At 49.8% G+C, this 14,753-nt stretch overlaps 1 protein-coding gene across 7 annotated transcripts in view; it reads right to left on the minus strand.

Annotated features, from left to right (window-relative positions):
- MAPRE3 (microtubule associated protein RP/EB family member 3) overlaps positions 1 to 14,753 on the minus strand; it is a 1,726,857-nt gene that overhangs the window by 986,517 nt on the left and 725,587 nt on the right. Inside the window, exon 5 of one of the 7 annotated variants that reach the window (XM_069605545.1) lies at positions 6,614 to 6,678. The exons of the other annotated variants lie outside the window; for them this stretch is intronic. The gene's annotated coding sequence lies outside the window, so the exon portion shown is untranslated. The remainder of the gene's footprint in view (positions 1 to 6,613; positions 6,679 to 14,753) is intronic. 7 annotated transcript variants of the gene reach the window in all.

The following is a 14,753-nucleotide window of genomic DNA, read 5'->3' on the forward strand; positions in this document are numbered from 1 at the left end:
GGGGTGGGAGACATGGGTGGGGGCCTGGTGGATGGTGCCCCTGCACTGCTGGGGGGGTGGGGGTGGTGGGAGACATGAGTGGGGGCCTGGTGGAATCTGCCCCTGGTGGCTGGGGGTGGTGGGAGACATGAGTGGGGGCCTGGTGGAGGGTGCCCCTGACTGCTGGGGGGTAGGGGGTGGTGGGAGACATGGGTGGGGGCCTGGTGGAGGCCGCCCCTGGTGGCTGGGGGGTGGGGGGGAACATGAGTTGGACATGGGTGGGGGCCTGCTGGCAGGTGCCCCACAGTGCTGGGGGGTGGGGGGTGGGGAACATGAGTTGGACATGGGTGGGGGCCTGCTGGCAGGTGCCCCACAGTGCTGTGGGGTGGGGGGGGTGGGAGACATGGGTGGGGGACTGCTGGCATGTGCCCCACAGTGCTGGGGGGTGGGGGCGTGGGAGACATGGGTGGGGGCCTGCTGGCAGGTGCCCCACAGTGCTGGGGGGGGGGAAACATGAGTTGGACATGGGTGGGGGCCTGCTGGCAGGTGCCCCACAGTGCGATGGGGAACATGAGTTGGACATGGGTGGGGGCCTGCTGGCGGGTGCCCCACAGTGCTGGGGTTGGGGGGGCGGGAGACAGGGGTGGGGGCCTGCTGGCAGGTGCCCCACAGTGCTGGGGGGCGAGGGGGGTGGGGGACATGAGTTGGACATGGGTGGGGGCCTGCTGGCAGGTGCCCCACAGTGCTGGGGGGTGGGGGTGCAGGGGGACATGAGTGGGGGCCTGGTGGAGGCTGCCCCTGCACTGCTGGGGGGTGGGGGTGGTGGGAGACATGGGTGGGGGCCTGGTGGAGGGTGCCCCTGCACTGCTGGGGGGTGGGGGTGGTGGGAGACATGGGTGGGGGCCTGGTGGAGGGTGCCCCTGCACTGCTGGGGGGTGGGAGACATGGGTGGGGGCCTGGTGGAGGGTGCCCCTGCACTGCTGGGGGGTGGGGGTGGTGGGAGACATGAGTGGGGGCCTGGTGGAATCTGCCCCTGGTGGCTGGGAAATGGGGGTGGTGGGAGACATGAGTGGGGGCCTGGTGGAGGGTGCCCCTGACTGCTGGGGGGTAGGGGGTGGTGGGAGACATGGGTGGGGGCCTGGTGGAGGCTGCCCCTGGTGGCTGGGGGGTGGTGGTAGACATGGGTGGGGGCCTGGTGGAGGCTGCCCCTGCACTGCTGGGGGGTGGGGGTGCAGGGGAACATGAGTGGGGGCCTGGTGGAGGCTGCCCCTGCACTGCTCGGCGGTGGGGGTGCAGGGGACATGAGTGGGGGCCTGGTGGAGGCTGCCCCTGCACTGCTGGGGGGTGGGGGTGGTGGGAGACATGAGTGGGGGCCTGGTGGAATCTGCCCCTGGTGGCTGGGGGATGGGGGTGGTGGTAGACATGTGTGGGGGCCTGGTGGATGGTGCCCCTGACTGCTGGGGGGTGGGGGTGGTAGGAGACATGCATTGTTGATCAGTAGTGCAAGGTGACATGTGGGTTGGCTGGGGGCATGCCCATGGTGGATGGACTGCCTGCGGGACATGAGCAGGGGTGCAGGGTAGTCCCCCGTGGTGTGGGCTGCCTACAGGGGCTGTGGAGGTTGTAGAGCGAACACCTGGGAGGACCCACACGGCCAATTCACGTCAGAACCCCTGAAATACACGTACCCTGCTGAAATCGCGTGTGGAACTTCCCGCGCACCCATGGAATACACGTACCCTGCTCGCACTGGGCCAATCGCGTGTGGAACTTCCCGCGCACCCCTGGAATACACGTAGTACCCTGCTGAAATCGCGTGTGGAACTCCCCGCGCACCCCTGAAATACACGTACCCTGATGGAATCGCGTGTGGAACTTTCCGCGCACACCTGAAATACACGTACCCTGCTGAAATCGCATGTGGAACTTCCCGCGCACCCCTGAAATACACGTACCCTGCTCGCACAGGGCCAATCGCGTGTGGGACTTCCCGCGCACCCCTGAAATACACGTACCCTGATGGAATCGCGTGTGGAACATCACACGCACCCCTGAAATACACGTACCCTGCTGAAATCGCTTGTGGAACTTCCCGCGCACCCCTGGAATACACATACACTGCTCGCACGGGGCCAATCGCGTGTGGAACTTCCCGCGCACCCCTGAAATACACTTACCCTGCTGAAATCGCGTGTGGAACTTCCCACGCACCCCTGATGCACACCTACACAGGACAATCGCGTGTGGAACTTCCCGCGAACCACTGAAATACACGTTCCCCGCTTGGCGTTTGCTGTTTGCCAGCCCTGTGAACTGGTCCAGGGTTAGCGCAGCCCTTTGCGATTATTTGGGGATTTTGAAGGCTTTTCCTTGCGCGGTGCGTAACTGGCGCTGCTGCAGGGTCGCTGCGCCACGCTGCGCCACGGCTGGTTTGGATGCGAAAATCCATGAATACGCTGTGCGCGGAAATCAATTTTAGCGCACGCGGCTGGCGCAGACATTCGCACGGGCATGCTGTGCGCCAGTCGCGTGCGCTACTTTTGTGCAAATTTCTATGAATTACCCTGTAAATGTTTTCAGTGGAGTTTTTCTTTCCTATATGAAACGATTATGGTCATGTCCCTCCCATCCTTGAGGCAAAGGGGCCTAAAATGCCAGGGACATCCCCATGCTTATAATGAATAGGTGCAGAAGAAGAAATATGAGCTACGTCGATATCTTTTATTATTATTCTGATTCTTATTCTTCTTCTTCTCATTATTATTATTAGGGCATTTACTGAGTTGTGGACTTAGCTTTGGGAAGCAATGGAGCGCTTTACAATCATAGGAGTGGAAGAACAAGGTTAGGTAGCAGAGAAACAAGGGAGTGGGGATCTAACAACAGGGGAGGGAGGGCAATTGTCAGCAATGGATCTACAAATAACCAAGGGAGGAAACTGTGGGGATGAGATCAGTCAGCCTCAGGTATGGTGGAGAGTGGACAGTGTATAGACCTAGGTGGTAGAGGAGTCATTCCTTAAAGAGGAGGGCCTTGAGCTCCTGCTTGAACTGTAGCAGTGAAGAGGCAAGTCAGATGTTGATGGGGAGGAGGTCTTGGGGCATAGACAGAGAAGCCCTGTCTCCTGTTTTTTTCTTCCTTTTTTCCTTCCTGTTTCGGTCGAGTTCAAGTCGGCACATGTCCTTATTTCTGGTGGATTGTAAGCCTCCGGAGCTGTGTTTCTCAATGAGGTAGCTTTAGGGGTTCAACCCTTGTAGATAATGCAGCAGGATTTGAAGATGATACAAGCTTGCAGCAGGGACAAGTGCAGTGCGATGAGGGTTGGGCTTATGTGAATGAATATGCATAATCCTTTGGCGAGTCGTGCTGAAGCATGCAGGACACAACTCAGGGGAGCCTGGGTTTTCGCTGGAAGGCCTTCCAAGAGTGCATTGGTACCATCCAGGTGGGAGAGGACCAAGGCTTGGACAGCATATCTGAAGCTGTTTTCTGTGATGAGGGGCTTGATTTTCTGCAGGAGTGAAAGTTGGTACCAAGCTGTTTGTGTCTTCCTAGCTATGTGCTGCTTGAAGGAAAGGTGTCTGTCAATGTCGCACCCATGGGACTTGGCATAGGTGGCCAAGTTCCTTGGGTTTCAGATCTTATGTCATCAGGGCTGAAATAGGATTGCTCACTATGATCCATCAAATAACAGCCTTGTACCAGGCTTATAAAAATTGGCTTTTAGCCAAAGACCTCTACTCTTGCAAAAGAATAGCCAACTTATGTTGCCCACTGTGAGAAACCAAAAGGTGTCTCACCCACTAGACCCCGGGGGTCTGTCATCCATCGTTTTGATCCAGTTCCTGGGGGCAGACGAAGTGGGAGGATCACCTGGGTGAGGGGTCTTCGGGGAGTGGGAGACCGGATGGCGAGACGCGGTTTCCCCTTCCCTGTAATGCCTTTACCCCATCCTACCAGGTAGGATACGTAGGAACTCTACCTCTGCCTACTTTTCCTACACTAACACATTAATGCGGACAGCCCAGTCTGGAAAAAAACAGACTAACACCCGAGCAGTATACCTGACGTGTCCCAATATAATGGTCAGGCGAGCTCAGGAAATTACTGACCGACACTCACACCTGACTCCCATTCAGCTTCTCCACATGGATAAAAGGCGGAGCATGAAAGCACACTCTGAGCGAGGCAAAGCACACGAGGAAACAACAGTTTCGAAATGGCAGCTGAATGAGAAACAAAAGACGGCGAACCACGAGGGTTTTGCAAGGAGTGAAAAGCCCTTGACCTTTCCGGAAAGAAACCGCTATGCTCAAGAGATCGTGACATTGGACAGCTTAATGCCCCGAGACAGGTCTGAAGAATCCTGCATTGTGTGTTGGAGGTACCCATGCTCCTCCTACAGGACTAATCGAGTTGAGGAGAAGCAGCAGCCGCTGTGGTACCATCCATTGACACAGAATTCAACAGAGCCGGTGAGTTGGGGCGACCGATACAAGACCGATCTTTGTAGAAGCCAAGGTTGAAAGCAGCAACATTGTATACCGAACACTGGAACTATAATGTGTGTGATGAAAGACGCGAGTATGGTTGAACTGCTGATGAACGTTTGAATTTTAAAAGGATACGATATAGTTGACGGAGTGGTCCGAGGCTGCATGCATGGTCAATCTGTAAAGGTATCCAGCCTAGAGGTGGCAAAAGTGAAAGTAAGGAATTTTAAAGAGAAAGATTTTGTAAATCGAAGTGCTCCTGAGGCGGGTCAAGCAAAACCCTGCGCACGATCGAAAGACTTCCATTTTTTTTATATAGAAAAGGAAAGATTGAAAAGTGAGATCAAATGGTCAGAGCCCGATGAAGGGAGATCAAGTAAGAACATTGTGAGAGAAGTGGGTCTGAGCCCGACAGAGGGGGGACTAAGGGTGAACAGTAAATCACATGAAAGATTGTTCATGTGAAATCCTGAGACGAAAGGAACTTTGGTGTGTGTTTGTTGCAACAGGCCCTCTGAAATAAGGGACTTTGAATGGCAAATAGACTTTGGCACAGAAAGCTCTGATGCTGAGGTTTTGAACTGCATCCTCATTCTAGAGAAGCCAGATTGCCTGCTAAACTTAAGTGTGCCGCCTTGCGCCATGCTGAAAACATGGGGAAGGTGAGCCAACAACTCAAATAATCTGACATAATTTCTTGAACGCTTATCTTTTGTATAACATTGTTTCCCAACTGCTCCTGTTTAGAAGGATTGGCAATAGGTTTATTTGTATAGACCCTTTTATTTTGACAAGACTCCACTAGGACAGTGTTATTATAATTTCATGGTCGTAGCTTGCTCCCATCGTTAGATTTAGGATTAGATAGGCGTTTTACCAACCCATTTCAAAGTTCAATAAACGCCATTGAACTGTGATCACTTGTGTCTGTCTTACTGTTTGATATCATGGGCCCCTTTACAAGTATCCCGGTCCGGAAATAGCGTTGTCGGTAGATCTGTACTGGCACCTTTTTCCGGACCGGCTTAGTCTGAGTAGCAATGCCGTAACATGATCACTGCAAGTGACCTACCGAGTCTGGCAACACCATTGCCGGAATCTGCAGAGAGAGGTGGCAGCTGTGCATGAGATACTGGCATGGCCTCAGTAAGTGCACATTCCGAGCTGCACAGAAATGCAATTACCGGCATGGGCATGGGTATGCCAGTAGCAACATGAAAACGATGCCTGAAACACAGGCTTTGCGGCAAGTAGATTCAGGTGTGTAGAAACATGTCACAGGTGCACAAAATCAGCACAGGTGGTCTCGTTTAGCAGTGCTACAGGACAAAAGGACCACTCACACCCCATACACCCCCTTACAACACCACAATGCAGTAGCAGTAGTGGAGTTGGAGGCCATGCCTGCAGGCCTATTACTTGAAGATATGTAAAACAAGTCGGTAAAAGGCACCAACTTTTTCAACTTGAGCCCAATCAAAGTAGTTTATGAAGAAAGAATCAGGATGTCACAGATTCAAGAGGAGCAGAGGTCAAAACCCCACCTCTCTCAATCGGAAATAATGTAACCCCTCCACAAATTGATTCTGCGCCACACTCAAGAAATTGTACTTGAAATAAGTGTTTGTTTTAATGATCACGAAAATTAGAAAAGTATGGTCATCTTTTGGCCCATAGGTGACACGTGTTTCGGCAGATGCAGAATTGACTTTTTCAAACCAGGGCTGACAAAATAATACAATTGATATAACATAATAAACAATTAAATCATTGTCAAATTGATACAAAATGAATCATAAAATGTTGGACAGAGAGGAAGGGTGGGGAGAGGGGATGGATTGAAACGGGTGAAGAAATGAGAAGAAACAAAAAAAAGAGAAAAAAACATTATGCAAAAGTTGGCATATTCATTCGCAATGGCAAATACTTCACGTTTGTAAAGACATCTTATCATAGTGTAATGAGTAATATGGGTTCATATATATATATATATATATATATACACATATATATATATATATACATACACATTGTGTTTAGGGGGGAACCCATTTTAAGGTGAGGCGTGATGAAGAAAGAGCTGGAATGTCAAAGTGCTTGAAAAATGAGCTAGTGGCAATGAATGGAGTACAGGGCATTACCTTAAAGTCGACTGAACAGTTGCAGGCACGATGAAAAAAGGACGAATTACCCAGGCTCAATCCCGCTACAAAGAAAGGATATTAGTATATGGTGTTAAAAGCTGGTTTGGCTCTGGTATTAACTGGAGAGAAATAGCAAGCAGAGTATCATATTATGATCCGCTGGGAAATGTCATGTTACACGAGTATAATAGCTTAATATGCCAATGGGTGCATAACCCGCGTTCATCTGCACCTTTGTGCTCATACTTAGCAAACCTGACTAGCAAAAGTATTTATATTGTTAGCAGTACTACTGTGAATCAGTGTATCGGAGCAGATCTGAGGGATAAATGTTCAGAAAGGAAGGAAGCGCGACCCTGCTTACTATGAGACATAAATAATTTCAGAGAATCTATCAGCGTGCCTCGCCGGCAAAAATAATTAATGGCTGCACGTGCGTTCCAACGAGAGTGCTAATGTGAAGTTAAATTGCTACAACAATAAACTGCACGAACGAAGCAAAGAGCAGGGTGTGTGCCACCACATACCTGCGAATCTGGGTCGAACAGCTCGTCAGCTGCAGACCATCTCTGCTGGAAGCCGACATTACGGTTCATCACATATTGTTGATGGCGGTTGCCTAGGCAACATGGAAAGTCCTACATTAGTTTCTACGTCGTGGGTTTTCAGTGACCGCCATTTTGGAGTGTGTGCAGTGATTGGAGATTTTGGTTGCCTGTGTGGCAATGGGAGTATATTTTGGGTATCTTTGCCCAAAAAGGGCAGACAGTCACCTTATGTTTTGGGGTAAGTTACGGTGAAACATGGAATAAAAAGACATCAGAAATATTTTGTTAAGTTCAGGAATATAGGTAAAGTATTCCGAAATGTGCAGCTCAAATAAAGAGGATCGCTCTGATCACGGCGCGCGTGAATTATCTAAAATAGTGCTGAAGTTGAATTTGAATAAATCCAACGCTATAAAATAGCAGAGTACACCCCACCTTGAGGGTTGAGGAACAAACTTAACAATAGCAAAAAAATTCCAAGGACAACATTTTTTTTTTATTTGGATACGTTAGTAGTGATTGGTGTTGCTGTGGGATACCAGGCTGCATATCTATGCCCATGAAGAAAAAAGGGAAAAAGGACTGGTGTGGCAATATAGGGCAATGTAATGGATTTATATCAAATTGCACAATTATTTGGATTGGCTTGGAGAGCTAAGCTCTGGAAGTGCACAGAAAAATACACGAAAAAATGCAAAAATGTGTATATAAATTGCACAATAAACACATGGAATTGTAGAATGGACATCTGAAAGATATGCCAAAATGTGAGGGCAGGAAACCGAATACCTATAAGGAGAGTGATCAAAAAAGTACAATAGCAAATTAGGAACAGTATACATGTACAACATTGGTTATTCATGAATAGAGAAGAGCAGAGAAATTATAGGTTGGACCTGATCCTCTACAAAAAAAAATACATTTCAGTGTCCGTATTTAGGCCTTGTTTAACAGTTCGGAAATGGAAAATCAGGCGCGATTCTGCTTGACGTAACATTTCAAGGTTTCTGCCTCTTTTGCCAAGTCTAATGCTCTGGAGGCCGATGAACAGAATATCTTTCTTCTCCTCCAATTGATGAACCTGTTGCCAGTGGTCCGCTGATGGAAGCAAGACTTTTTGGCTGCCAATTCCTGAGAGGTGTTCACGGATCCGGGTCCGAAGTTCACGGATCATGCTCCCAACATAGATTAATTTGCATACACAGATTATGGCGTAGACCACACATTTTGACCTGCAATTTATATTTTGATTGATTTTGGTCTCTTGGCCATGTTTGTCCTGAAAGACAGTAGTTTTGTGATGCGCATACTGAACAGTTGCAGGCATGATGAAAAAAGGACGAATTACCCGGGCTCAATCCCGCTACAAAGAAAGGATATTAGTATATGGTGTTAAAAGCTGGTTTGGCTCCATTATTAACTGGAGAGAAATAGCAAGCAGAGTACCATAGTATGATCCGCTGGGAAATGTCATGTTACACGAGTATAATAGCTTAATATGCCAATGGGTGTGTGTGACCCGCGTACATCTGCACCTTTGTGCTCATACTTAGTAAACCCGACTAGTAAAAGTATTTATATTGTTCGCAGTAGTACTGTGAATCGGTGTATCAGAGCAGATCTGAGGGATAAATGTTCAGAAAGGAAGGAAGCACGATCCTGCTTACTATGAGACATAAATAATTTCAGAGAATCTATCGGCGTGCCTCGCCGGCAACAATAATTAATGGCTGCATGTGCGTTCCAACGAGAGTGCTAATGCTAAACGCAATGTATATGACAATGCATTACTTACCGTAAAAGTATTTCTGATGGTTGTATCTGCTTAGATTCACATGCTGCGGAGTATTGCATTTTGTTTTTCGTAGTCGAAAAGTGGACGTCGACAAGGCGTGTCTGTAACACTATCCCTATAGTGACGTGCAGTGTACCCACAACCCCTCACGCGTCGAGGTCCCTCTGTATTTTTTCTGCCCTGAGGGAGCCTTCTATACGTGAGTGAGTACAGAAAAGAGAGAGAGATGTAGAAAGATATCTATGTTCCTTCCATCCGAGCGGGGAGGAAGGGTGGGCGCATGTGAATCTAAGCAGATAAAACCATCAGAAATGCTTTTACGGTAAGTAATGCATTGTCTTCTGATGTTTGTTAATCTGCTTAGAATCACATGCTGTGCATAGACTAGCGAGCAGTATCCGGTGTTGGAGGTGGGTTGTGAGAAGGAACAGTAGAGAAAAGATGTCTTAATACTGCTTGTCCCACCTGGGAATCCGATCTAGAGTGAGCATCTAGACAGTAGTGTTTTGTAAAGGTGTGTACAGAACTCCAGGGTGCCGCTTTACAAATGGACTCATGGGGAACGTTTGCAATGAATCCTATGGATGCCCCAGTGCCTCGAGTAGAGTGTGCTCTTGGCTTGAAGGGTAGTTCTCTCTTAGCAAGAGAGAAACAGAGAGTGATGCATTGAACAATCCATCTGGATATAGTGGACTTTGAGACTGCATCTCCTTCTCTTCCTGCTGCCGCCGAGACAAAGAACTGATTAGTCTTTCTCAGTGGCCTAGTTCTTTCCATATAAAACATGACAGCTCTGCGCACATCGAGTGTATGCAGGTTCTTTTCTCCCAAATTGGAAGGGTTTTGAAAGAACATTGGTATTTCTATTGACTGGTTGACATGGAATTTCAATATGAATTTCGGTGCAAACCTTGGGTGTGTGCGTAGAACCACCTTATCTTTGTGAACTGTTAAAAAGGGGTCTAGAATAGAAAGAGCCTGTAGTTCACTTACTCTCCTAATGGAGGTGATAGCTATTAGGAAAGCAGTCTTAAGAGTGAGGTCCTTAAGAGTTGCCTTGTGCATGGGTTCAAAGGGTGAGCCCATGAGCCTGGTAAGTACCACATTAAGGTCCCAGCCGGGAGCTGGGTTTGCTATCGGATGGTGTATTCTCTTTACCCCCTCCATGAAGGCTTTGATAACTGGGACTTTCCACCATGACACCTTAAGTTGAGAGGTGGTGTATGCAGAAAGTGCCGCTAGATGGACTTTAATAGAATTGAACACTAGACCCGAGTCCAGTAAATGGGTCAGGTAAAGGACAATTTGTGTGGGAGAGCAGTGGGCTGGGTTGATGCTCTTACCTCTACACCAGATGACAAATCTCTTCCACTTGCTAGAATAGCAGTGGCGAGTGTTGGGTTTTCTTGCTTCTCTGAGAATGTCCATGCATCTCTGTGGGAGTTGTAAATGGCCAAATTCTATGACCTCAGGAGCCAGGCTGCTAAATTCATGTTCTGTGGGCATGGGTGTAGTGTCTTGCCCCTGTCCTGTGACAGCATGTTGTATGGGCAAGGCAGTTTCACCGGTGGGGACAGGGACATCTCCATCAGGTGCGCAAACCATGGTTGGCGGGCCCACATCGGGGCTATCAGTATCATGGTGACTGGTTCCTGGTGCATCTTGTGCACTATCTTGTTCAGCAGAGGAGTCGGGGGGGGAGGGCGTAAACACATTTCCCTGACCATGGTATCCAGAGACCAATCCCCTTGGAGCGGTTCTGTGGGTATCTGGAGGCGTAATCTAGGCATTGTGAGTTCTCCAGAGTTACGAACAGGTCTATTTCTGGGAAGCCCCATTGTGTGAAGATGTTGAAGACGATGTCTTCATGTAACCGCCATTCGTACTCTGAGGGCAGAGGGAAGTCTCTGCTGAGTTCGTCTGCTAGCAGATTGAGTTCCCCTGGTACATGTTGTGACAATAGAAACATGTGTCAGAGCCCACTTCCAGATGTTCTGGGACAGCTTGGACAGTCCTGGAGAGTGAGTGCGCCCTTGCTTGTTGAGGTAGTACATGGCTGTGGTGCTGTCTGTGAGGACCATCACTGTTTACCCTTATAGGTGTGTCTGGAAGGCTTTTAAGTGCCTTGAACACCGCAAGTAGCTCCAGTAGGTTTATGTGCTTGGAAGCTACACTCTGAGTCAAAACTACGTGAGCAGTCTTATGGGATAGGTGAGCCCCCCATCCTGTGAGGGATGCATCTGTGGTTGGATTGGCTTCCACTGCGGGGGTGGTGAATGGTTTCCCTATTATCAGGTTTTCCTTCGACCACCACCGTAGCGAGAGAACCAAGGCCTGCAAGACTACCACTAGATCGTCCCATTGTCCGCTGGCCTGATACCACTGGCTGTTGAGCCACTCTTGCATTGGGCGCATGCACAGGTGCGTGTGAGGTACCAAATAAATACCTGACGCCATCATTCCTAGCAAGCGCATTGCTTTGCATACCGTCACCTCTCGACCGGCCACATATTGAGGGATCTGAAACAGCATATTTTGGACCCTCTCTTTGGAGGGGAAGACGAGGCCATCCTTTGTTCAAATTAGAGCCCCTAGGAATTGTTTGATTTGGCTGGGGTCTAAGCTGGACTTCTTCTCGTTGATGGAGAAGCCCAGTTGGAACAAAAGGTCTACTGTCTTTTGGGTGTTTGAGAAGCATGTCTCGTAAGACTCCCCTGTTATGAGCCAATCGTCGAGGTAAGGGTATACCGGTATGGACAACCTGCGCAGGTGGGCCGCTGCCACTGCCAGTACATTCGTGAATACCCTTGGTGCAGACGCTATGCCGAAGGGTAGCACTCTGAACTGGTAGTGTTTGCCCTCTATCATGAACCTGAGGTATTTTCTGTGCGCTGGCAACATCAAAATATGAAAGTATGCATCTTTCATGTCCAGTGTTGTCATGTAGTCCCCCTGAGATAGCAGCGGAATTACCTCCTGTAATTTTACCGTACAAAATTTTTGTGGTTTTACAAATTTGTTCGCTGGGCGCAGATCTAGTACAGGGCGCATGGTTAGGTCCTTTTTGGGTACAAGGAAGTACACTGAATAAATACCTTCCATTACCTGAGATAGGGGGACGACCTCTATTGCTCCTTTCTCTAGCAGCTGTTCTACTTCTTGCAGGAGGATGACTAGGTGTTCTGGTGACAGGCGTCGTCCCCTTGGAGGTCTGTAGGTGGGGGACCGTTATTCCCTCCCATGCTGATAGGAACGATGTTATGCGGCCCCCAACCGGAGACGCATGGGAGGGGACCCGAACCTTCGGGTAATTTGGTGTTATTTGCCGGGGTGCCTCTGGGGCTGGAGCCCTGGCCTCTGCCCTTGCCACGGCGTTGTCCTCTTTGGTTATACTGGTCACTGGTACCCTGATAAGAGGGCCAGTTGCCCGCAGTGTAATGCTGTTGCTGCTGCTGCTGTTGGCGTTGGCCACGAAAAAAGCGCTTGTTGCCAAATCCCCGCCTGTTTGGAGGCTTTGAGATTTGGTCTAAGGTCTTTATGGTGTCAAATTCTTTCTTCGCATTTTCCAGTGTGTCGTCCACCGCCCTTCCAAAGAGATTTGACTCTTCTATTGGCTTATTAATGAGTGACGCCTGTGTTTCTGCCTTGAAACCGGAATTGCGAAGCCAGACGTGATGCTTCAGCAGAATTCCCTGCACCAAAGAACGGCCAGCAGTTTCTGCCGCATTAAGAGTGTTCTTAATGATGCTCTGGTTGACCAGCGCTCCTTCTGTAACTGTAGCCAATAAGCGAGTTCTTAGAGGTTCAGGGGCTTCTTCGATTTCCTGCTTAAGCTTTCCCCATTTAGCATCAGCATAGCTTGCCAGCAATGTATTATTATTGGCAATCCTAATTGAAAACGCTGCCGAGGCGGTAATTCTTTTGCCCAAGGCATAAAGCTTTTTCCCTTCTTTATCTGGGGTTGCCTCACTGGTTGACAGTGGAACCCCAGCCCTCTTCCTTGTGTTAGTCACCACTAAGGAGTCCGGGACTGAGTGACCCCTGATATATAATGGGTCTGCCTGAGAGGGTGAGAACAATTTCTCGATTCTTGGATTGACCCCTCTTACCAGCACGGGGGTGGACAGCGATGGGGTGAGTTGTCTCTTAACCGAGGCGAGGATAGGAATAGTTTGACTAGTGGGAGGTTTTTCCTTAATAATCCTTTCAACAAAATCAGTATCTGGGGAGACCTCCCCAGTTTCAACTTCAAAATGTGCTGCTGCCTTCCTCAGTAGCGCATTGAAGGTGGGCTGATCGTCTACTGGAGATGGGTTCCTGACCGGTGTGGTCTGAGGAGAAGAAATGTCTATAATGTCGGGGTCTGTAGACCCTGATGGCGACTGACAGGGCTGTGAGCCACCTTCACCTGGGTCCTCCTCATAGCCTTCTTCACCTATGTTAGTGTCATCATGAAAACCTTCCTCTTGTTGGTCTTCATTATTCGCAAACTCACCTTCTTCCTGGAAATGAGAGTCCTCTTCAGTGAGGTCGTAAGAGTTCATGTCTTCCTGTAGGGGGTTAAAAAGCTTCGGGTATTTAGCCCTTGGCCCCTCCTGGAGTACCTCCCTTGGCCTCTTGGGTGTCCTATTTTCTGGGATGGACATGAACCTGTCTAGCTTGTCCATACATGACTGGAACCTCTCTACAGTCCAGTAAGGTAGGCCAGAGCGGTCTGGGAGTGAAAAGGGAGTTTCCTCTCCCTGTAGTTGCTTAGTTCTGTCCCTTAGCGTCGAAGATAGGGTCCCTTTGCCTTCTGAGAAACCTTCTCGCTGGCTAGGGTCTTCTGTCGACGGTGGGAGCTGTCCCAGCCTACCCTCCGGTGTCCTCAGCGTTTCTTTGGCCTTGTGAGCGGTTTTCGACGTGTCACCCACCGTCCGTCTCTGGCCGTCTTTAGAAGCTATATACACGAGGCTTTCGGCGATCAGCTTCTCCGTCGAGGGGGTCACACGCCGTTGCGCTAGGCAGTGCTGAGTATTTACTGGCAACGTACGCACTCTTGCGAGGCACGTCGCCTGAGGATTTGGGGTTAGTGCCCTTATTTACAGAAAGCCCAGTCGCCGGTTGCGGAAGCGGGGAGGGCTTGCGACCCTTATGGTCGGCGGAAGACACCGGTGGACCCGATGCCTCAGTTGACCCTATGGCTGCCTTCGTCTTCGACGAACGCGTGCCGTGGGGTATGTGCTTATGTGTTTTTCTGTGTTCGTCCTTGTCGCTGGGGTGTTCATCCCCATAAGCGGGGCGTAAGCCGGGGACGGACGACGAGGAGCGGGAACGCTCCTTCGAGAGGTCTACAACCTCTGTTGTAGAGGCCGTGTAATCACTGTCCTCATCACATTTGGCGGCAGCTGGTGAGGACTCAGACCTAGACATCGCATAGGCTGCCCACCTTTTGACCCTGCGGTCCTTTAAAGTTTTGGGTTTAAGTAACTTACAGGCCGTACAGCCGTCCTCTTTGTGATCGAGGGGCAAGCAACGGTTACACCGTTTATGCTTGTCTTTCCAGGTAAACTTGCCCTTGCAACGCGGGCAAAACCAAAAGGGCGTCCTCTCCATAGCTGAGGGCATGAAATGTGATTACGACCTCGAAAGAGAGGGAGGGGAAAGTGAGTGAAACAAAGAAATGACCACAAAACCCCACTCTCCCTACTATGTTAGGCCGGCAAGGCCAGGCCACGTGTTCGGCAGCGCCGAAGGATCTCCTCCGCTCGTCCCTCCGTCGAAGATCTTGCTTGGCAGAGAACAGCTTGGCAGC

This window comes from Ambystoma mexicanum, chromosome 4p, assembly GCF_040938575.1.
Source record: "Ambystoma mexicanum isolate Mex_15411 chromosome 4p, UKY_AmexF1_1, whole genome shotgun sequence".
Taxonomy (NCBI): Eukaryota; Metazoa; Chordata; class Amphibia; order Caudata; family Ambystomatidae; genus Ambystoma; species Ambystoma mexicanum.